The following is a 22,579-nucleotide window of genomic DNA, read 5'->3' as shown; positions in this document are numbered from 1 at the left end:
GTCTGCTAACATGGAGAAGCAGACGTATCTCCTTATTTGGCTCAGTGTCATATTTTGTTTTATAATGCTTCTGTGAAAGGTCTTGGGACCTTTTCTTACATTAAAGCACGATGGAAATACATAACATAATGCAACAAAATTACACAATCCGTATAACATCAACGTTAGAACACAAAAATAGGTCCATTTCAATGTTTATTCTCTGAGAAAATAGTTCCAATAACATACCCATCCTTCATCCTCTTTTCCTTAATCTACCTGTTCATGCTAGGCCTCTTCCATAAGGAGACCATTCCTCTTTAACGTAGTTCAGCAAACTCTGGTGCTGAATGTGAATGTGATTGCCTGCACAGAGGATGCTGATTGATTTTTGCTTTCCTGTTTTGCACATTGGACCTGGATTAGCACATTAGAAGTAAACATGGTTTTCAAGGACCACTCCCTTGGAGTGAATGAATGGAATCTCGCAGCTTTTGTTACAGTGTTCATTATTTTAAAGCCAGGTGCTCCAACGGTTTCTTGTATGTCATTAAGTGGGCTTAGACTTCCCAAACAACAGTTCAGACACTGTCACTCAGCACCAGACATGTATCATTGTCTCTTCAGCTCGGAGTGCAGAGACAAATTGATTGAATCTTCAGGAAGGGAACCTGAGAATTCTTTTCTCCCCTTGTCAAAAATAACTTTGAGTAATGAGGTGTATAAGGATTTGTCATCTGTTCAGTTCATAGAATCATAGAGTCTTGCAGCACAGAAGGAGCCAATTTGGCTCATTGTGCCTGTGTCAGATCTTTGAAAGAGCTGTCCAATTTAGACCCAAACCCCAGCATTCTCTCCATAACCCTGCAGATTAATCCCCTTCATGTCCTTTCAAATGTTCCTGTGGAATCTGCTTCCCACCCTTTCAGATAGTGCATTCCAGCTCATGATAACCTTCTATGTGAAAAAATTCTCATTTCCCCTCTAGTTCTTTTCCCAGTTATTTTGAATCTGTGACCTTTTGTTACTGACTGATTTGCCAGATGAAACAGATATCAAAATCCCTCATAATTTTGAACATTACAATCAGGTGAGGAGGGGACGAAGGGCTTCCCTCTTTTCCCTCTCCTTGTTTAACTGCAACATGGTTTATTTATTTTTAAAAGTGAATGTGCTTGCCAATTCAGTAAGTGTTTCACTATGTACGTGCTATGATCATAAAAGAACCAATAGGACAGGTTTTCTTGAGTTTAACAAAGAAAGAGGTTAGCTTTATTGCACTTAAACCGATCTAAGTAAGATAATAAACCATGCTCCAATTTTCTTTCTCTCACATACACACATACACATACACACAGGTTACAGAATGGGGACTGATAGACTGGTCGGATTAGAGTCTGGAGCAATAAAAACAGGTGTACAGTCTGTGGAATTTGGTGACTTGGGTATCTTCTGGCTCAATTGGAGGTCCTGAGGCTTCCGGCATGTAGATATGGCCAGCAGTTCAGTGGTCCTCCTGGAAAACCGTGATGAGGGTGAGTTCCTTCATGGGTCACTGCCTGCCACAGTGATGCTTAAGTGGTTATGGCCAGCAGGCAGGGTTTGAAACTTGCCAGGTGGACAAGTGAGAGAGAGGCAAAAACAAGAAATGCTGGAATCACTCAGCAGGTCTGGCAGCATCTGTGGAAAGAGAAGCAGAGTTAACGTTTCGGGTCAGTGACCCTTCTTTAGAACTGACAAATATTAGAAAAGTCACAGATTATAAGCAAGTGAGGTGGGGGTGGAAAGAGATAACAAAGGAGAAGGTGCAGATTGGACCAGGCCACATAGCTGACCAAAAGGTCACGGAGCAAAGGCAAACAATATGTTAATGGTGTGTTGAAAGACAAAGCATTAGTACAGATTAGGTGTAAATACACTGAATATTGAACAGCAGCAAGCGCAAACCTGAAAAAAAACCTGAAAAAAACAGTGGGTAAGCAAACTGAACAAACTAAGATGAAATGAAATAAATGCAAAAAAAGATTGTAAAAAATGTCAAAAAGAATGTAAAAAAAAGGAAGAATAAATAACTAAAAATGAAAGTAAAATGGGGGGCTGTCATGCTCTGAAATTATTGAACTCAATGTTCAGTCCGGCAGGCTGTAGTGTGCCGAATCGGTAGATGAGATGCTGTACCTCGAGCTTGCGTTGATGTTCACTGGAACACTGCAGCAATCCCAGGACAGAGATGTGAGCATGAGAGCAGGGGGGAGTGTTGAAATGGCAAGCAACCGGAAGCTTAGGGTCCTGCTTGCTGACTGAGCGGAGATGTTCCGCAAAGCGGTCACCCAGTCTGCGCTTGGTCTCCCCAATGTAGAGGAGACCACACTGTGAGCAGCGAATACAGTATACTACATTGAAAGAAGTACAAGTAAATCGCTGCTTCACCTGAAAGGAGTGTTTGGGGCCTGGGATAGTGAGGAGAGAGGAGGTAAATGGGCAGGTATTACACCTCCTGCGATTGCAGGGGAAGGTGCCATGGGAAGGGGATGAAGTGTCGGGGGTAATGGAGGAGTGGACCAGGGTGTCGCGGAGGGAACGATCCCTTCGGAATGCTGACAGGGGAAGGGAGGGGAAGATGTGACTGGTAGTGGCATCACGCTGGAGGTGGCGAAAATGGCGGAGGATGATCCTTTGGATATGGAGGCTGGTGGGATGAAAAGTGAGGACAAGGGGAACCCTGTCACGGTTCTGGAAGGGAGGGGAAGGGGTGAGGGTAGAGGTGCGGGGAATGGGTCAGACACGGTTGAGGGCCCTGTCAACCACAGTGGGGGGAAATCCTCGGTTGAGGAAAAAGGAGGTCATATCAGAAGCACCGTCATGGAAGTGAGAGAGAGGGACTGCCATTTGGTTCTCTTCTGATTAGTATCAGTTGATTGTCTCCTGCAGAGAGAAAAATGCCATCTTAAAACAAACTGATGGTAGGCCTGTCACATAATGGCTTTAGGTGTATTTCTTCTTGCAACTTAATTAGTTCATGTCTAGGACTTCCCTTCTCTCCATCAGAGTCCCATTGCTCAAGTGATTACCTTTTGAATGGCCTGTCTCCATGAGTTTAATGTCCCAAGATTGCCTATGATGTCTTGTTAATAGGGATTGGCCAGGTGAGGCACTCCAAACTTCTCAAGTCATTGTTCTGGAGGGGACTGGCCAGACAATTTGACTCCCTCTCAATGCAGGGGAATGTATGGGATTTTGATGAAAATTTCAGTGGCCACTTTAGCTGCTAGCAGTCGCCTTTTTAAAATAAAAATAATTCTGGTTTCCAGCCAATGGATTGAATTATAAGTCATTGTTTGAGCAAGACTTAGTTTTTTTTAAATTATAATAGTCTTCTAAAGTTTTAAATTTAAAGGGTTTAGTCATGGCAGGAGAGCTTAAAGCCGTGGTTTGCTCCTCTTGCTGTATGTGGGAATCTGGGAACATTTCTAGTCCCCGGGACCAGCATGTGTGCAGGAAGTGTGTCCAGCTGCAGCTCCTGGAAGCTCGGGTTTCAGAGCTGGAATGGCAGCTGGAAACACTGTGGAGCATCCGTGAGTCTGAGAGCATCATGGATAGCACGTTTAGAGAGGTGGTCACACCGCAGCTGAAGGGACTTGAGGAAGGAAGGGAATGGGTGACCACCAGGCAGTCCAAGAGAATCAGGCAGGTAGTTCAGGAGTCCCCTGGGGTCCCGCTTGCAAATCGGTATTCCATTTTGGAGGCTGATGAGGCTGGTTCCTCCATGGAGTGCGGACAGAGCCAAGCTTCTGGCACCACAAGCAGCCTGTCTGTACAGGAAGGGGGAAAGAGAGGAAGAGCAATCGTAATAGGGGATTCTATAGTCAGGGGAACAGATAAGCACTACTGTGGCCGTCAACGTGACTCCAGGATGGTGTGTTGCCTCCCTGGTGCCAGGGTCCGGGATGTCACTGAACGGCTGCAGGGCATCCTGAATGGGGAGGGTGATGAGGCAGAGGTCATGGTACATGTTGGTACCAATGACATAGATAGAAAGAGAGATGAGGTCTTGCATCAAGAATTCAGGGAGTTAGGCAGTAGACTAAAAAGCAGGACCTCTCGGGTTGTAATCTCTGGATTACTCCCGGTGCCATGTGCTAACGAGTATAGAAATAGGAGAATAGCACAGATGAATGTGTGGCTTAAGAGTTGGTGCAGGAGGGAGGATTTTAGATTCCTGGACCACTGGGACCGTTTCTGGGGAAGGTGGGACCTGTACAAGTGGGACGGTCTACATCTGAACCAGAGGGGGACTAACATCCTGGCTGGCGGGTTTGCTAGTGCCTTTGGGAAGAGTTTAAACTAATTTGGCAGGGGGAGGGGATGCAGACTCCTCGCAGAATAGGGACACAGCTAAACACAGGAAAGCAGACAAGTCAGAGGGAATACAGCAGAAGTAAGTTTCAAGGGAGTAAGACCAGGATGGAAGGCCTCTACTTTAATGCCAGGAGCATTGCAGGTAAAACGGATAAGTTAAGGGCAAGGATTGACATGTGGAATTGTGATATAGTAGCCATCACGGAGACATGGTTGAGGGAGGGGCAGGATTGGCAGCTCAATATCCCGGGATAAAGAATCTTCAGGCGAAACAGAGGAGGGGGTAAAAGAGGAGGGGGCATTGCAATATTAGTTAAGGAGTCAGTTACTGCAGTGAGGAAAGATAATATCTTGGAGGGGGCATCAAATGAAACTTTATGGGTAGAGTTTAGGAATAAAAAAGGGACAGCCACATTGCTAGGTGTTTATTATAGACCCCCAGATAGTCAGCGGAATATTGAGGAGCAAATATGTGCGCAATTTGCAGAGGTGTGTAAAAATAATAGGGGAATTATATTAGGTGATTTCAACTTTCCCAACATTAATTGGGATAGTCATCGTGTTAAGGGCTTAAATGGAGTGGAGTTCTTAAAATGTATACAGGAGAACTTTTTAGCTCAATCTGTAGAGGATCCAACAAAGGAGGGTGCAGTGCTGGACCTAATTCTGGGGAATGAAGCCGGACAGGTGGTTGATGTGTTGGTGGGGAAGCATTTTGGTGATAGTGACCACAACATGGTACAATTTAAGCTTGTTATGGAGAAAGAAATAGACAAGTTGCAAAAAAAGGTTTTGGATCGGGGGAGAGCGAATTTTAGTAAAATAAGGCAGGATCTGGCCAAGGTAGACTGGGAAGAGTTACTTGTCGGGAAATCTACAGAAGAGCAGTGGGGGGCATTCAAAAAGGAAATGGGGAAGGTACAGGCCCAACATGTTCCCTCTAGGGTAATAGGTAGGAGCAACAAGCCCAGAGAACCATGGATGACCAGAAATATTCAGGGTACGATGAGAAGGAAAAGAGAGGCTTTTAGCAAATACAAGGAGAGCAAATCAATGGAAGCATTCGTGGAGTACAGAAAGTGTAGGATGGAGCTTAAGAAAGCAATTAGGAGAGCAAAGAGGGGATATGAGAAAGCTCTGGCTGGTAAAAGTAGGGAAAATCCCAAGATATTCTATAAGTATATCAATGGGAAGAGGATAACCAGGGAAAGAGTAGGACCCATTAGGGACCAAGGGGAAAATTTGTGGGTGGAGCCAGAGGACATTGGTAGGGTGTTGAACGAATACTTCACATCTGTCTTCACCCAAGAGAATGAGGATGTAAAAATGGAACTTAGAGAGAGAGACTGTGAGGTTCTTGAGCAAATTGTCATAGGGAGTGACAAGGTATTGGAGGTATTGGAAGGCTTAAAAGTGAACAAATCTCCAGGTCCAGAAGATTTGTGTCCCAGAATGCTGTGGGAGGCGGGTGCGGAGATTGCACGGGCTCTGACCCTAATTTTTAATTCCTCTCTGGCCACGGGGGAGGTGCCAGAGGACTGGAGAACAGCTAATGTGGTCCCACTATTTAAGAAAGGTTGTAGAGATAAGCCAGGGAACTACAGACCAGTGAGTCTCACGTCAGTGGTAGGGAAACTATTGGAGAAAATTCTGAAGGAGAGAATCTATCTCTGGATATCGCTGCCTCTCTGTCTTTGGAGAGGCAAAATTTGATTAGGAATATTCAGCATGGCTTTGTCAGAGGGAGGTCATGCCTAATAAATTTGATTGAATTTTTTGAGCATGGAACCAGGTGTGTAGATGAGGGTAGTGCAGTTGATGTAGTTTACATGGATTTCAGCAAAGCCTTTGACAAGGTCCCACATGGGAGACTTATCAAGAAAGCAAATGCACATGGGATACAAGGTAACTTGATAAGGTGGATTCAAAATTGGCTTAGCTGTAGGAGTCAGAGAGTGATGACAGACGGCTGTTTTAGTGACTGGAAGCAAGTGTCCAGTGGCGTACCACAGGGATCTGTGCTGGGTCCCCTATTGTCTGTCATTTATATAAACGACATAGATGACTATGTGGGGGGTAGGATCAGTAAGTTCGTGGACGACACAAAGATTAGCTGAGTGTTTAACAGTGAGGTGGAGTGTCTTGGGTTACAGGAAGATATAGACGGGATGGTCAAATGGGCAGAAAAGTGGCAGATGGAATTTAACCCTGAAAAGTGTGAGGTGATACACTTTGGAAGGAGTAATCTGATACCGAAGTATTCAATGAATGGCCTGACACTGGGAAGTTCCAAGGAACAAAGGGACCTTGGCGTGTTTGTCCATTGATCTCTGAAGGCAGAAGGGCAGGTTAATAGGGTGGTGAAAAAGGCATATGGGACACTTGCCTTTATCAATTGAGGCATAGATTACAAAAGCAGGGAGGTCATGTTGGAGTTATACAGAACTTTGGTAAGGCCACAGCTGGAGTACTGTGTGCAATTCTGGTCGCCACATTATAGGAAGGATGTGATTGCACTGGAGGGGGTACAGAGGTGATTCACCAGGACGTTGCCTGGGGTGGAACATTTAAGCTATGAAGAGAGGTTGGATAGGCTTGGGTTGTTTTCGCTGGAGTAGCGAAGACTGAGGGGTGACCTGATCGAGGTGTACAAGATTATGAGGGGCATGGACAGGGTGGATAGGGAGCAGCTGTTCCTCTTAGTTGAAGGGTCAGTTACTAGGGGACACAAGTTTAAGGTGAGGGGCAGGAGGTTTAAGGGGGATTTGAGGAAGAACTTTTTTACCCAGAGGGTGGTGACGGTCTGGAATGCACTGCCTGGGAGGGTGGTAGAGGCAGGTTGCCTCACATCCTTTAAAAAGTACCTGGATGAGCATTTGGTATGTCATAATATTCAAGGCTATGGGCCAAGTGCTGGCAAATGGGATTAGGTAGACAGGTCAGGTGTCTTTAATGCATCGGTGCAGACTCGATGGGCCGAAGGGTCTCTTCTGCACTGTATTATTCTGTGATTCTGTGATTTAAAAAATAATAATTTGGCATAGTGTGTATTTGTGACAATGCATATTATGTCTCCCTCTTCTCTAAGGGGGACAATCACAGCTTTTCCATTCCCTCCACACAACTGAAGTCCCAAATCACTGGTAACATCCTGGGAAATCTCTTCTCTACCCTGTCCAAGGTCTTGATATTCTTCCTAAAGTGCGCTGCCCAAAGTTGTACAATCCTCCAGCTCAGGCTTAACAAGTGTTTTTTTTCAAAGCTTAACATGACAACAGTTGCCAATATATGTCGGAGATAAATTTTACTTCAGATGGCATTAGCTAAGTATTTTTTTTTATGTGTTTTTACTTTGTTTCCTATTTAGTCCTGATTGCAAGAGAGTCCTGGGTTTGAGCTGATTCTAAAAGGTGTAGCTTTACAATTCTGCCAGTAGGAAAATGGAACTGATTTGAACAATGTAAATGCAGATAGCTGGTACATGGATACTGTAATCCCTGCTAAATGAGTGGCGATGTAAAAGTACATAAAATTGCCTATTGCTGAAGTGGAACAGTACTTTAGTGTGCTGTTTCCCAAATTTTCATAACACAACTTGGATCCTTGAAGAGTAATGGCAATATTAGCTCCGCCACTCTCCAACTTAAAACATGTTGAGTGACTCCTGACCTAGGAGTTTATCTATTTCATACCCGTCCGATTCAAAACAGTTAATGCATCTTGTAGCTGGCCTATTATATACCACTCCTAGAATTTTTGATGACTTGAGCAGTGACAGGGTAAATACAGCATGAGAGCGAGCCCTGGACAGAGTGCAGACCTGAGCAGTAGCAGTATATATTTGGCAAAACAAAATCAATGAGTGATGCCACAGGACAGCAGTTAGGTGATTGGTTGGTCAGTACAGCAGTGACATTCTTTTCTCTCCAAGTTAGGGCAGTGGGTTGAACTCAAGTTTAGTTAGTGGTTTCATTTTATTTTCAAATTTGGTATGTTTTAGATAAGTTTTAAATAGGCTCAAGTCTTATTAAGTCAAATTTTATTTCTGGTAAGTTTAGATCGTAGTTTAATAAATAAAGAATGGCAGGGCACCTCAGTTCTATAGAATGCACATCCTGTGCCATGCAGGAACTTCATGCTTCTCATGCCCTGGACAAACACATGGCAGGAAGTGTGGTCAGCTCAAACTCCTGGTTTCAGAACTTAAGCAGCATCTGGCATCACTGCAGTGTGTTCGCAAGACAGAGCTATGTGGATAGCATATTTCTGGACGTTATCAGCCCACAGCTTAAGAGTGTGCAGGCAGAAAGGGAATGGGTAGCTGCCAGACAAAGAGGAGTGCAGGTAAGTGCTGGAGTCCCGTGAGTGCATCTCACTTTCGAATTGATACTCAGTTCTGAATACTGGTGGGGGCGTTCTTCTGGGGAATACAGCCACAGCCAAGGCCACAGCATCATGTGTAGCTCAGTTGGGCATGGAGAGGAGGAAGATTAGGAAAGCAATAGTGATAGGAAATTCAATAGATAGGAGAACAAACAGGCATTTCTGTGGCTGCAAATGTGATTCCAGGATGGTATGTAGCCTCCCAGGCCTCAAGTTCAAGAATGTCACTGAGTGGCTGCAGAACATTCTGACAGGGGAGGGGAGCAGCCAGAGGTCATGGTCCATATCGGTACCAATTACATGGGTAGAAAGAGGGATGAGGTCCTGCAGACAGGTTTTAGGGAGCTAGGAAAGAGTTTAAAAATTAGGACCTCGAGGGTAGTAATCTCCGGATTACTCCCGCTGCCATGCATGAGTGAGTATAGAAATAGGAGGATACTGGAGATGAATGCATGGCAGGAGAGATGGAGGGAGGACATGAGATTCCTGGGGCATTGCTACCAGTTCTGGAGGAGGTGGGTGAACGGGTCACATTTCGACAGGGCTGGGGCGAATATCATGGTGGAGGGTTTGCTAGTGCTCTTGTGGGGTGTTGAAACTAGTTTGGCAGCTGGATGGAAACCTGAATGTGGATTTAGAAGGGAAAGAAGCAAAGCTGGAAATAGAAGGCACGAAATGAGGAGGCGAGAATACAAGGCCGAGGAAAGGGTCTATTGAATAAGACAGACAGATAGACACTTGGAAGCATGATAACATAACCATTACTGAAACATGACTTAAAGAAGGGCAGGAATAGCAGCTCAACATTCCTGGTTTTCAGATCAGAAAGAAAGGGGGCAAAGAAAAAGGACGCCATTGCAATATTGGTGAAAGAGGCAATGCCGACTTTGAGCAGGGTTGATATTCTAGAACAATCATCAAATGAGGATATATGGGTTTAATTGAAGGGCACAAAAGAGACAATCACACTGCTGGGGAGTGTACTGTAGACCTCCAAATAGTCAGAGGGAGATAGAAGAGCAAATATGTAGGCAAATTGCTAAGTGCAGAAACGATAGGGCTGTAATAGTAGGGGATTTAAACTACCCTAATATTAACTGGGATAAAATCTGCGTAAAAGTTATAGAGGGTGCAGGATTCTTAAAATTAATTCAGAAGAACTTTTTTAGCCAGTACGCCCAACAAGAGGGGGGGAGGTTACAGACTGAAGTTTAGGGAATGAAGCTGGCAGGTGGAAGGGATATCAGTGGAAGACCATTTAATGATACTGATAATAATTCAGTTAGATCTAGAGTAGTAATGGAAAGGAATAAAGATAGCCAAAGAGAAAAAACTTTTAAATTGGGAAAATTTACTAAACCGAGCTGTGATTTGGCAAAAGTGGACTGGAAACAGATACTTGAAGGTAAATCAGTGACAGAGCAGTGGGAGGCATTCAAGGAGGCGATAGAGTGGGTTCAAAATGAACATGTTCCCACTAAGAGAAAGGGTGCGTCTCCCAAATCTAGATGTTCCCACCCACAATGTCAAAGAGCATACAGCATAAGATAAGGCAAAAAAAGGAAGCATACGTCATATGCCAAGAGAATAATACTGCAAAAAGCCTTGTCGAGTATAGAAATTGCAGGGGTGAAATTAAAAAGGAAATTGGGAATGCAAAGAGAGGGCATGAAAAAATATTGGCAACTAAAATCGAGGAAAACGCAAAGATGTTGCATAAATACCTAATAGGCCAATTCGAGATTTAACAGATAACTTGTCTGTGGAGGCAAAAGACAGGGACATAATTCTTGACGAATACTTACATTTGTTTTCACAAAAGGGGGACGAAGCAGACATTTATAATTAAGGTGGACTGTATAATATTGGATGTGATAAACATTGTGAAGAAGGGAAGGTTAAGGTGTTAGGTGTCCTTAAAAGTGGATATATCACCAGGCTCAGATGAAATGTACCCCAGGCAGCTAGGAGAAGTAAGGGGGGAAAAAAGTAGAGACTCTGACTATCATTTTCCAATTCTCTCTGGCTCCAGGTGTGGTACTGGAGGACTGCGAATGTTGTATCATTGTTTAAAAAGGGAGGAAGGGATAGCCCAAGTAATTACAGGCCAGTCAGCCTAACCTCCATGGTCGACAAATTATTGGAAAAAATTCTGAGGCTGTATAAATTGTCATTTAGAAAAGCATACATGAAACATGTTTTTAATTAGTGTAATTTATTAATAATTACTAGTAATTATTACTAATTTTTTTATATAGTAAGTAGTGCTTTTTAGGGAATCAAGGTCCCTAGTGTAAATAATCTCCAATCTTTGAGTAATTTAAGGGAGTAAATTTCAGGGCAGCTCAGCAGTGTGGAGTGCTCCACCTGTGCAATGTGAGAAGTCAGGGACACTTCCAGTGTCCAGGGCGAACATGTGTGCAGGAAGTGTCTGCAGCTGCAGCTGCTTGAAATCCGCATTTCAGATCTGGAGCAGCGGCTGGAGACACTGTGGAGCATCCGTGAGGCTGAGAACATCGTGGATAGCAAGTACAGGGAGGTGGTCACACTGCAGGTAAAGACTGCTCAGCCAGAAAGGGAATGGGTGACCACCAGGCAGAGTAGAAGAACTAGGCAGGTGGCACGGTGGTGCAGTGGTTAGCACCGCAGCCTCACAGCTCCAGTGACCCGGGTTCAATTCTGGGTACTGCCTGTGTGGAGTTTGCGAGTTTGCAAATTCTCCCTGTGACCGCGTGGGTTTTCGCCGGGTGCTCCGGTTTCCTCCCACAGCCAAAGACATGCAGGTTGATAGGTAAATTGGCCATTATAAATTGCCCCTAGTATAGGTAGGTGGTAGGGAAATTGAGGAAAGGTGAGGATGGGGTAGGAATATGGGATTAATGTAGGATTAGTATAAATGGGTGGTTGATGGTCGGCACAGACTCAATGGGCCGAAGGGCCTGTTTCAGTGCTGTATCTCTAACTAAAAAAAAAATAAAATAAAGTGCAGGAGTCCCCTGGGTCCATCTCCCTCTCTAACAGATTTTCCACTTTGGATACTGTTGGGGGAGATAGCTTCTCAGGGGAACGCAGCAAGGGCCAAGTCTGTGGCACCATGGGTGGCTCAGCTGCACAGGAGGGGAGGAAAAAGAGTGGGAGAGCGATAGTGACAGGGGAATCTATCGTAAGGGGTACAGATAGGCATTTCTGTGGCTGCAAATGTGACTTCAGGATGGCATGTTGCCTCGCTGGTGCCAGGATCAAGGATGTCACGAAGCGGCTGCAGGACATTCTGAAGGGGGAGGTTGAACAGTCTGAGGTCATGGTTCACATTGATACCAACGACATAGGTAGAAAGAGGGATGAGGTCCTTCAACGAGAATTTATGGAGCGAGGTAGCAAATTAAAAAGCAGGGCCTCAAAGGCTGTCATCTCTGGATTACTCCCGGTGCCACGTGCTAGTGAGTATAGGAATAGCAGGATAGAGCAGATGAATGCGTGGCTGAAGAAATGGTGCAGGAGGGAGGGCATAAGTTTCCTGGATCACTGGGTCTGTTTCTGGCGAAGCTGGGACCTGTACAAGTTGGACGGGTTGCACCTGAACCGGAACAGGACCAACAACCTTGCTGGGAGGTTTGCTAGTGCTCTTGGTGGGGTGGGAGTTTAAACTAATTTGGCAGGGGGCTGGGATACAGAGTGGAGGTACAGTAGGGGGTGATGCACAGTCAAATATGGAAGAGAAATTAAGTCAGTCTGGAAGTCAGAGCAAATATAGACCTGTTAAGGCACAAGCGAATAATGCAAGGCTGGATTGCATCTATTTTAATGCAAGGAGTCTTACAAGTAAGGCAGATTAATTGAGGGTGTTGATTAACACAAAGCAATAATATCATATTCCCATCACAGACACATGGCAGAGGGTGGGGCAGGACTGGCAGCTCAATATTCCAGGGTATAGAATCTTCAGGCGTGACCGGGGGCGAGGGGATAAAAGAGGAGGTGGCATTGCACTATTGATCAAGGAGTCAATTATTGCAGTAAGGAGGGATGATATCTTAGAAGGTTCCTCAAATGAGGCCATATGGGTAGGACTTAAAAACAAAAAGGGGGAAATCACTTGGCTGGGAATGTACTACAGGCCTCCAAACAGTCAGAGAGAGATAGAGGATATGTAGGCAAATCTCAGAGAGGTGTAAAATAAAAAGGGTAATAATAGTAGGGGATTTCAACTTCCCCAATATCAACTGGGATAGCCTTAGTGCAAAAGACTTCAAGGGGGGTGGAATTCTTAAAATGCATACAGGAGAGCTTTTTGAGCTAGCACGTAGAAAGTCCTGCAACAGAAAGGGCAGTACTAGACCTAATCCTAGGGAATGAAGCTGGACAAGTGGTAGAAGTGTCAGTGGGGGAGCATTTCGGGGATAGTGACCATAACTCTAAGATTTAAAGTAGTTATGGAAAAGGACAAAGACGGACCGGAAATAAAGGTACTTAATTGGGGGAAGACCAATTTCAATATGATAAAACAGGATCTGGCCAAAGTGGACTGGGAGCAGCTACGTGTAGGAAAGTCTACATCAGACCAGTGGGAGTCATTCAAAAAGGAAATAGTGAGAGTTCAGGGCCAGTATGTTCCCGTAAAGGTGAAGGATAGGACCAACAAGTCCAGGGAACCCGGGATGTCAAGGGATATAGAGGATGGGATAAAGAAAAAAAAGCAGGCTTATGGCAGATTCAAAGCACTGAAAACAGCGGAGACACTAGAGGAGTATAGAAAGTGTAGGGGGGTACTTAAAAAAGTAATTAGGAGAGCGAAGAGGGGACATGAAAAACACTGGTAGGCAAGATAAAGGAAAATTCCAAAGTTTTTTATAAGTATATTAAGGGTAAGAGGATAACCAGGGAAAGAGTAGGGCTCATTAGGGATCAAAGTGGCAATCTGTGTGTGGAGCCGGAGGACATAGGTGAAGTTTTAAATGATTACTTTTCATCTGTGTTCACTATGGAGAAGGACGATGTAGGTGTCGAGATCAGGGAGGGGGATTGTGATGTACTCGAACAAATTAGCACTGAAAGGGAGGAGGTATTAGCAGTTTTCTCGGGCTTAAAAGTGGATAAATCCCCAGTCCCAGATGAGATGTATCCCAGGCTGAATACAAAAGCAGGGAGGTTATGATGGAGCTGTATAAAACACTAGTTAGACCACAGCTAGATTACTGTGTACTGTTCTGGTCACCACACTATAGGAAGGATGTGATTGCACTGGAGAGGGTGCAGAGGAGATTCACCAGGATGTTGCCTGGGCTGGAGCATTTCAGCTATGAAGAGAGACTGGATAGGCTAGGTTTGTTTTCCTTAGAGCAGAGAAGGCTGAGGGGGGACATGATTGAGATATACAAAATTATGAGGGGCATTGATAGGTTAGATAGGAAGAAACTTTTTCCCCTAGCATCGGTGTCAATAACTAGGGGGCATAGATTTAAGATAAAGAGGTTTAGAGGGGATTTGAGGAAATTTTTTTTCACCCAGAGGGTGGTTGGAATCTGGAACGCACTACCTGAAGGAGTGGTAGAGGCAGGAACCCTCAGAACATTTAAGAAGTATTTAGATGAGCACTTGAAACACCATAGCATACAAGGCTACGGGCCAAATGCTGGAAAATGGGATGAGAATAGATAGGTGCTTGATGGCCAGCACGGACACGATGGGCCGAAGGTCCTGTTTCTGTCCCGCATGACTCTATGACTCTAAGAATGGTCAGCATGGATTTTATTGAAGGAAGGTCATGTATGAGTAACTTGATTAAATTTTTTGAGGAGGTAAATAGGAGTCTTGATGAGGGTAGTATGTTTTGATGTACTCTACATGGATTTTAGCAAGGCCTTTAACAAGGTCCATATAGCAGACTGGCTGGATAATTTAAAACTCATGGGTTCCAATGGAAAGTAGCAAGCTCGATCCAAAATTAGCTCAGTGGCAGGAGCAAGGGGCTATGATCAATGGGTGTATTTGTGAATGGAATACTGTTTCCAGTGGCTTCCACAAGATTCAGTAGTGTGTCCCTTGGTGCTCATGGTATATATCAATGATTTAGACTTGCAAGATTAAGAAGTTTGCAGATGATGTGAAAATTGACCGTGTGGTTGATAGTGAGGAAGAAAGCTGTGGGCTGCAAGAAGATATCAGTGGACTGGTCTTGTGAGCAGAAAAGTGGCAATTGGAAATCAGTCTGGAGAAGTGTGAGGTAATACATTTTAGGAGGGCAAAAAAAAGGCAAGGGAATAGATAGTTAATGATAGGATTCTGAGAAGTTCAGAGTAATAGAGGGATTTTGAATTGCATGTCCACAGATCCCTGAAGGTAGTAAGACAGGTAGATAAGTTGGTTAAAAAGACATATGGGATACTTTTTTTATTGGTCAAACCCCAGAGTATAAGAGCTGGGAGGTTATGCTGGAACTGTATAACATGCTAGTTAGACAGTAGCTGGAATACTGCATACAATTCTGGTCACTGCATTACAGGAAGGATGAGATTGAATGAGAGAGAGTACACAGAGCAGATTCATGAGGATGTTGCCAGCAATGGAGAATTTTAGCTATGAGGAAAGATTTGACAGGTTCGGGGTTGTTTTCTTTGGAATAGAAGAGGCTGAGAGGAGCTTTAATTGAGGTGTCTAGAATTATGGCAAGCCTAGTTAGAATCGAAGGACCTATCTCCATGAGCAAAGTTTTTCATAACCACGGGCCATAGATTTAATTAACCAGTCGAAGGATTAGAGGGGAGCTGAGGGGCAATCGTTTCACCCAGAGGGTGATGGGAGTCCAGAACTTACTGTCTGACAGGGTGGTGGAGGCAGAAACCCTCAGCACATTTAAAAAAATATTTGCATATGCACTTGAGGTGCCTTAATCCCTAGGGTTATAGACTAAAAGATGGAAAGTGGGATTAGGCTGAATAGCTCTTTTTCACTCAGCACAGACATGATGGTCCAAATGGCCTCCTTCTGTGCCTTTTCTTCTGTGTTTCTGTTCGATGTTGCTTTGTCACAGGTGGGAAATAGCAAAATATCCTTCGCCCAGCATCAACATTCTTACTATGTCAAACACAAGATTCACCTTGTATGTCCCAGTGGGTAGAAGCAGTGAGATTCAAGGCAGGAATTGAAACTGTTCTGATGACATTGCAAACCAGATCCTAACATTGCCCAAACACAATGGATATTTTGTATCTGTCACTCACTTGACATTCTGTGGAACAGACATGAATTAATAATTCTAGCAGCTTAGAGAGGTTGAAGATAATAAAAGTCCAAATAAATGATGCTAATCAAGACAGATATATTGAGCAGTCCTGCTTGGGTATGTAGACTCCCTGATGTTCCACACTAATATCTGGGCGGTGGGGATCTTGGACACTGGCAAAATCGCTGGCGAGAGCCCCGTGTCCCCTCCTCTGGGGAAGACCTGCTGCATTACATCAGGCACTTAAGTGGACAGCAGTGGGCCTTCCATGGGATTAAGGATCCAGGAAACAGAAGTCCCACCCGCTGAGATCTGTCAGCCAATCAGAGGCTGGCAGCTCTTTTACTGAGCACTGTCACCGTGGAGGCAGTGGCTGCTGCTGGTACTGGACTCACCGGTAGCCATGGATTGCTGAGGGACTTTGGCCGCAGGTAAGTCAGGGCGGGAGGGGTTTCGTGGGGTGGGGGTCGTGGGGAAGGCCCCGCCCTTCCCAATGCCGAGTCCCTCGATCGGGCACTAAGTGCCTTTTTGACAAGGGACCCTCCCCCCCCCCCACCCCACCCCTGGTACTGGCAAGCAACCCGCAGAGTTTTGCTTGGCATGCTCCCTATGCAATGTCAACTCCACCCACTGCTGGGCTAATACCAACAGAGGTGGAATAAAGCTCTTAATTGGGCATTAATTGCCCAATTAGCAGTGGGGCAGGAAGGCCATTCCCGCCTGGGCTTAATTGGGCCCCCCACCCCACCACCATCCCACCTGATTAAGTGCCCCCCCTGCCTTCGAACCCACCGCGGGGGAGGGCATAAACCTCCCCCCTAAGGATGGGCTGTGTAACAGTAAAAGCAATTTGGAACATTTTATCCTCAATGTGACATAACACACGATATCTATTGCTCTTAGTAAATCATACTTGAAAATCTTGATATTAAACTCGGATTGTTTTCACGGGAACGACGGAGGTGGAGGGGTTACCTGATAGAGGTTTACAAAGTTATGAGTGGCATGGACAGAGTGGATAGTCAGAAGCTTTTTCCCAGGGTGGAAGAGTCAGCAACTAGGGGACATAGGTTTAAGGTGCGAGGGTCAAAGTTTAGAGGGGATGTGCAAGGCAAGTTCTTTACACAGAAGGTGGTGAGTGCTTGGAACTTGCTGCCAGAGGAGGTGGTGGAAGCAGGTACAATAGCGACGTTTAAGAGGCATCTTGACAAATACATGAATAGGATGGGAATAGAGGGGTACAGACCCTGGAAGTGCAGAAGGTTTTATTTTAGACAGGCATCATGAGGGCCGAATGGCCTGTTCCTGTGCTGTACTGTTCTTTGTTCTTTGTTCAATTATTGTATTTGGTATTTTCAGCTTTTTCCTTGTTTGTACATGTATTGATGGACATTGTACAAATGTACAGCTAGAACATTTCCCCACCTTCTTTCACCCTGTGTAAGCAACAAGCACTCCTCGGAATGTAGAGCACAGGTTTGATCTACAACAAAGATCCCTCTACTTATGAAAGAAAGAACTTGCATTGTTTCGTGTCTTTCATGACCTTAGGATGTTTCGAAGTATTTTATTGTCAGCGAAGTGCTTCTGAAGTGTAGTCATCGTTGTAATATATCGGGAAATGCGGCAGCCAAATTGAGCACAGCAAGCTCCCAGCAAGCTGCCATAAGATTAATGGTCAGATAACCTGTTTTAGTGATGTTGATTGAGGGATATATATTGTATCAAGCATTGGGAGAACTTTTCTTCTCTTCCGTGAAAAGTGTAATGGGATTTTTTATGTCCATTAAAGGGTAGATGGGACATTGAATTACCATCTCACCCAAAAGGTTGTATCTCCAACAATGCTGTACTCACTCAGTTCTGTACAGAAATGTCAGCCTAGATTCTGGAGCAGGGGTTGAACTGTGATTCATTTGTCTCAGCTGAGTGTTACTAAGTCACAGCTTATCCATTGATGTGTTTTCCCCAACTTCGGAAGAGCATCCTATTGCAATAATGTGTTTTTTTTATTTTCTGATTCACATAGCAGCCATTCTGTGGCCCTAGTTTAACTACAACTTGTGCAGCTGTAAATGCAGAATAAAGTAGCCAGTAGGAGCAGCTGATAGCACTAAAATAGATGGTTTTATTCCATACAAAAGCAAAATATTGCACATGCTGGAAATGTGAAATGAAAACAGAAAATGCTGGATATACTCAGCAGGTCGGGCAGCAGCTGTAGTGAGCATTGCAGATTGATGACCTTTCATCAGAACTGAAAAAAGGAACAGGTTTTAAGCAAGTAGAGGGTCAGGGAAAGGGCAGGGGGCAGTGGTCAAGGAAGAACAAAAGGGAAGGCCTATGATAGGTTGAAAGGCAGGAGAGATTAAATGACAAAAACAATGATGATGCAAGGCAAAAGGGGGGCAATAATGGGACAAGGAATGAAACAAAAGAAAGGTCTAGAGGAGGGGCAAATAGCTGTCATCCAGACACAAAAACACACAAAAAGAAAAATGAGGGCAATATTCAGACGTTACAGTCTTCTAGAATCAACATCGAGTTCAATAATTTCAGACAATAACCTCTGTCCCCATTATTTTTTTCTGTTTTTTGTTTTTAGATGGCAGCCATCACCTTTTTGCCTTGCACCATTATCCCTTTTCTCATTTAATCCATTCTGCCTTCCAGCCTATCTTAACCTTTTCCTTTTTTTCTTCCCTAACCTCTGCTGCTACCTTTTCTCTGCCTCTGTACTTGCTTAAACCTGTTAGATTGTGAACTTTGCCCAGTTCTGATGAAAGGTCATCAACATAAAACATTAACTCAGTTTCTCTCTCCACAGATGTTGCCAGAGCTGGTGGGTATTTCCAGCATTTTCTGGTTATTCCATGTTTAGAAGGTAGCACTGCCTCCAATGATGCTACAGACATGAAAATGTTTTCTTTTAGAAAAGGAGGCAGCAGGAATGTTGACCACTGGAGGACTGAACAGTTGATGCAGACCAGCAAAGCAATTTTCTGAGAATGCTGGATTGTACTAATTTTCGAGCCACAAGGAAACGTGTCACTGTTTCTGCAATAATTTGAAGACAGACTCGTCTGATGTTTGAAATTACACTGCAATCAATATAAAACATCAGTTTTTGCAGCAAAGATAATGGCAGCTGTTTCGGGGATGAAATCGAAATGCAACATCACCCACAATTCACAAACAGATAATTGCACTTCAGTTTGTCTGAAGGCCCCGAGCTGAAAGTTGAAAATATTTGAGTTGTGACTGTGTTTTGATCTTGTCCTTTGTGATTAGCAGTCAGAACACATTTTCTTGAAATTGTAAAGAGTCCATTAGAAGCAGTACTGAGAGAGTGCAATACACAACAGCAAAAAGAATGGCATTTTCCAGGATTAGTCCCCCATGGAGAGTGCATAGATTTGTTTCCTAATCCTTCTTGCTTAATGACTCCGGGGATTTTTTTTCCCTGCAAAGTACCTGTCAGTCAAATCTACGCTGGGGTCTATTGAGATCTTGTAATCTACAGGAGGTACAGTCACCACTGGCAGATGAGAGTACTGTTCAAATCCTGAATGATTGCTGATCCCACACAAAATGATGAAAGTAACGCACTTATACTCGCTGTTTCCAATAATGTGCCAGACAAGGTTGCGAAGGTAGTTCAATGGGAGTTGTGTTGAATTAGCTCTATGGACTATTTTAAAGACACTAATATTACCTTCTATGATACTGTTGGAACATTGGAACATTCATCATCATATCCAATTATATCACTGGGTACCATTCCGGAATCTAATTAACATTCGTGTGGAAACTAATAAGCATAAATAGTCCTGGATTTTGCTGCCAGTAACAGTGTAACGGAGTTTGCCACAGAACTCAAAGAAAGTGCCTACAAAGAACTAGTGCTCTCTGTGGCATGGATCTCCCCTTTCCTGACATTAGTTTGAATCTAGCGCCAAGATTAGGGGACTTCCAGTCATTCAGCAACAGTTATGTCATCAAGCAGTATAAGCAGGCAATCGCATTGAAGTATTCTCGTGGACAGCAACCCAGGAAGTAAAACATGACTGGGATTAGCTGATATAAACCTTAGCCGTGTGTTATATTCATCACTTTGTGTGGTACCAGCAATCCTCCAGGAAGTAAAATTATTTTTCATTTTTCATTAAATTTTAGAGAGTAAATAAATGTTAATTTGTATTAATTTATTAATTTTTAAATAGGAATAAGCTAGAAACTGAAATATTATCAAATTTAAATTAGTTCTTCTATCATAATGAAGAAATTTGAAATTCCACATATACAAAATTAGTTTTTCAGGGCCAGAGAAGTTTTTCAGCAGTAATTATGAACTTGGTCTGCCATTAAGAACTCCGTTTCACCTCATTCAACAAAATGCAACTTTTCCAGGAGTTTTTTCAGTGAGAGTAATAATAAAAGGGTAAATTCTCATCAGTTCAGTCGTTTCCATTTGATTACAGCACACCCTATTGAGAAGTGTAGAATCACTGACCCTAATATCCGGATTTCTACATTTAACTGCACGTGTACAGACTCCAAAAGGTACTGTCAGTTTCAGAGGCGTGATGACAGTGGGCACTGACAGTTTTGTCTGCATTACTACCACAAAATCTGGGCTGTAATTATTAATTCAAGGAAATCTGTTATCTGCAGCTTTTTAGCTATCAACAAGAACAACTTGCATTTCTGTACTGCCTTTAACCTAGTAAAATGTCATAAGGCGCTTGGCAAAAGTGTTACCAAACAAAATTTGAAGCCAAACTATAGAAGGAGGTAATAGGACACCTATCACAGGATCATAGGAAATAGGAGCAGGAGCAGGCCAGTTGGTCCATCGAGCCTGCTCTGCCTTTCAAACAGATCAGGGCTGATCATCTACCTCTACACTGTTTTTCCCCCACTATTCCCATACTCCTTGTGTCATTAGTATCCAGAAATTTATCAATTTCTATATTGAACATACTCAATGACTGAGCTTCCACAGCCCTCTGGGGTAGAGAATTCCAAAGATTCACCACCTTCTGAGTAAAGAAATTCCTCAGTCTTATTCTGAGACTCTGTCCCCTGGTTCTAGACTCACCAGCCAGGGGAAACATCCTAACCACATCAACCCTGTCATGCCCAGTAAGAATGTTGTAAGTTTCAATGAGAGCACAGCACCTCTCATACTTTGAAACTCTGGAGAACACAGGCCCAGCTTCTGCAATCTTTCCTCATAAGACAATCCTGCCATCCCAGGAATAAGTCTGGTGAACCTTTGTTGCACTCCCTCTGCGGCAAGTATATCCTTCTTTAGATAAGGAGACCAAAACTGTACACAATACTCCAGGTGCAGTCTCACCAAGGCTTTATAACATTGAAGCAATCCATCTTTAGTCCTGTACTCAAATCCCCTCAATGAAGGTCAACATACCATTTGCCTTCTTAATTGCTTGCTGCACCTGCATACTAGCTTTCAGTGACTCAATGAACAAGGACACTCTTTGCACATCAACAGTTCCCAACCTCTCACCATTTAAGAAATACTTTGCCTTTCTGTTTTTTCTACCAAAGTAGATCTTCTTCTTTGGCCTCCTTGTCTCGAGAGACAATGTGTAAGGGCCTAGAGGTAGTCAGTGGTTTGTAGAGCAGCGCCTAGCGTGGCTGTAAAGGCCAATTCTAGAATGACAGCCGTTGCAGAGAAAATTGGTTGTCGGGGCTGTTACACAGTTGACTCTCTCCTTGCACTTCTGTTTTCCTGCCAACTGCTAAGTCTCTTCGACTCGCCACTCTTTAGCCCCGCCTTTATGGCTGTCCGCCAGCTCTGGCAATCGCTGGCAACTGACTCCCACGACTTGTGGTCAATGTCACAGGACTTCATGTCACGTTTGCAGACGTCTTTATAGCGGAGACGTGGATGCCCAGTGGGTCTGATACCAGTGACGAGCTCGCTGTACAATGTGTCCTTGGGGATCCTGCCATCTTACATGCGGCTCACATGGCCAAGCCATCTCAAGCGCCGCTGGCTCAGTAGAGTGTATATGCTTGGGATGTTGGCCACCTCGAGAACTTCTGCGTTGGAGATACGGTCCTGCCACCTGATGCCAAGGATCCTCCGGAGGCAGCGAAGATGGAATGAATTGAGACGTCGCTCTTGGCTGATATACATTGTCCAGGCCTCGCTGCCGTAGAGCAACGTGCTGAGGATACAGGCTTGATACACTCGGACTTTTGTGTTCCATGTCAGTGCGCCATTTTCCCACACTCTCTTGGCCAGTCTGGACATAGCAGCGGACACCTTTCCCATGCGCTTGTTGATTTCTGCATCTAGAGACAGGTTACTGGTGATAGTTGAGCCTAGGTAGGTGAACTCTTGAACCACTTCCAGAGCATGGTCGCCGATATCTATGGATGGGGCATTTCTGACATCCTGTCCCATGATGTTCATTTTCTTGAGGCTGATGGTTAGGCCAAATTCATTGCAGGCAGCCGCAAACCTGTCAATGAGCCTCTGCAGACACTGTTCCGTGTGGGATGTTAATGCAGCATCGTCAGCAAAGAGGAGTTCCCTGATGAGGACCTTCCGTACTTTGGTCTTCGCTCTAAGAAGGGCAAGGTTGAACAACCTGCCATCTG

Source organism: Heterodontus francisci, chromosome 4 (genome assembly GCF_036365525.1).
Source record: "Heterodontus francisci isolate sHetFra1 chromosome 4, sHetFra1.hap1, whole genome shotgun sequence".
Lineage (NCBI taxonomy): Eukaryota > Metazoa > Chordata > Chondrichthyes > Heterodontiformes > Heterodontidae > Heterodontus > Heterodontus francisci.
The sequence above is the reverse complement of the archived record's forward strand: the minus strand, read 5'-3'. Positions refer to the sequence as shown.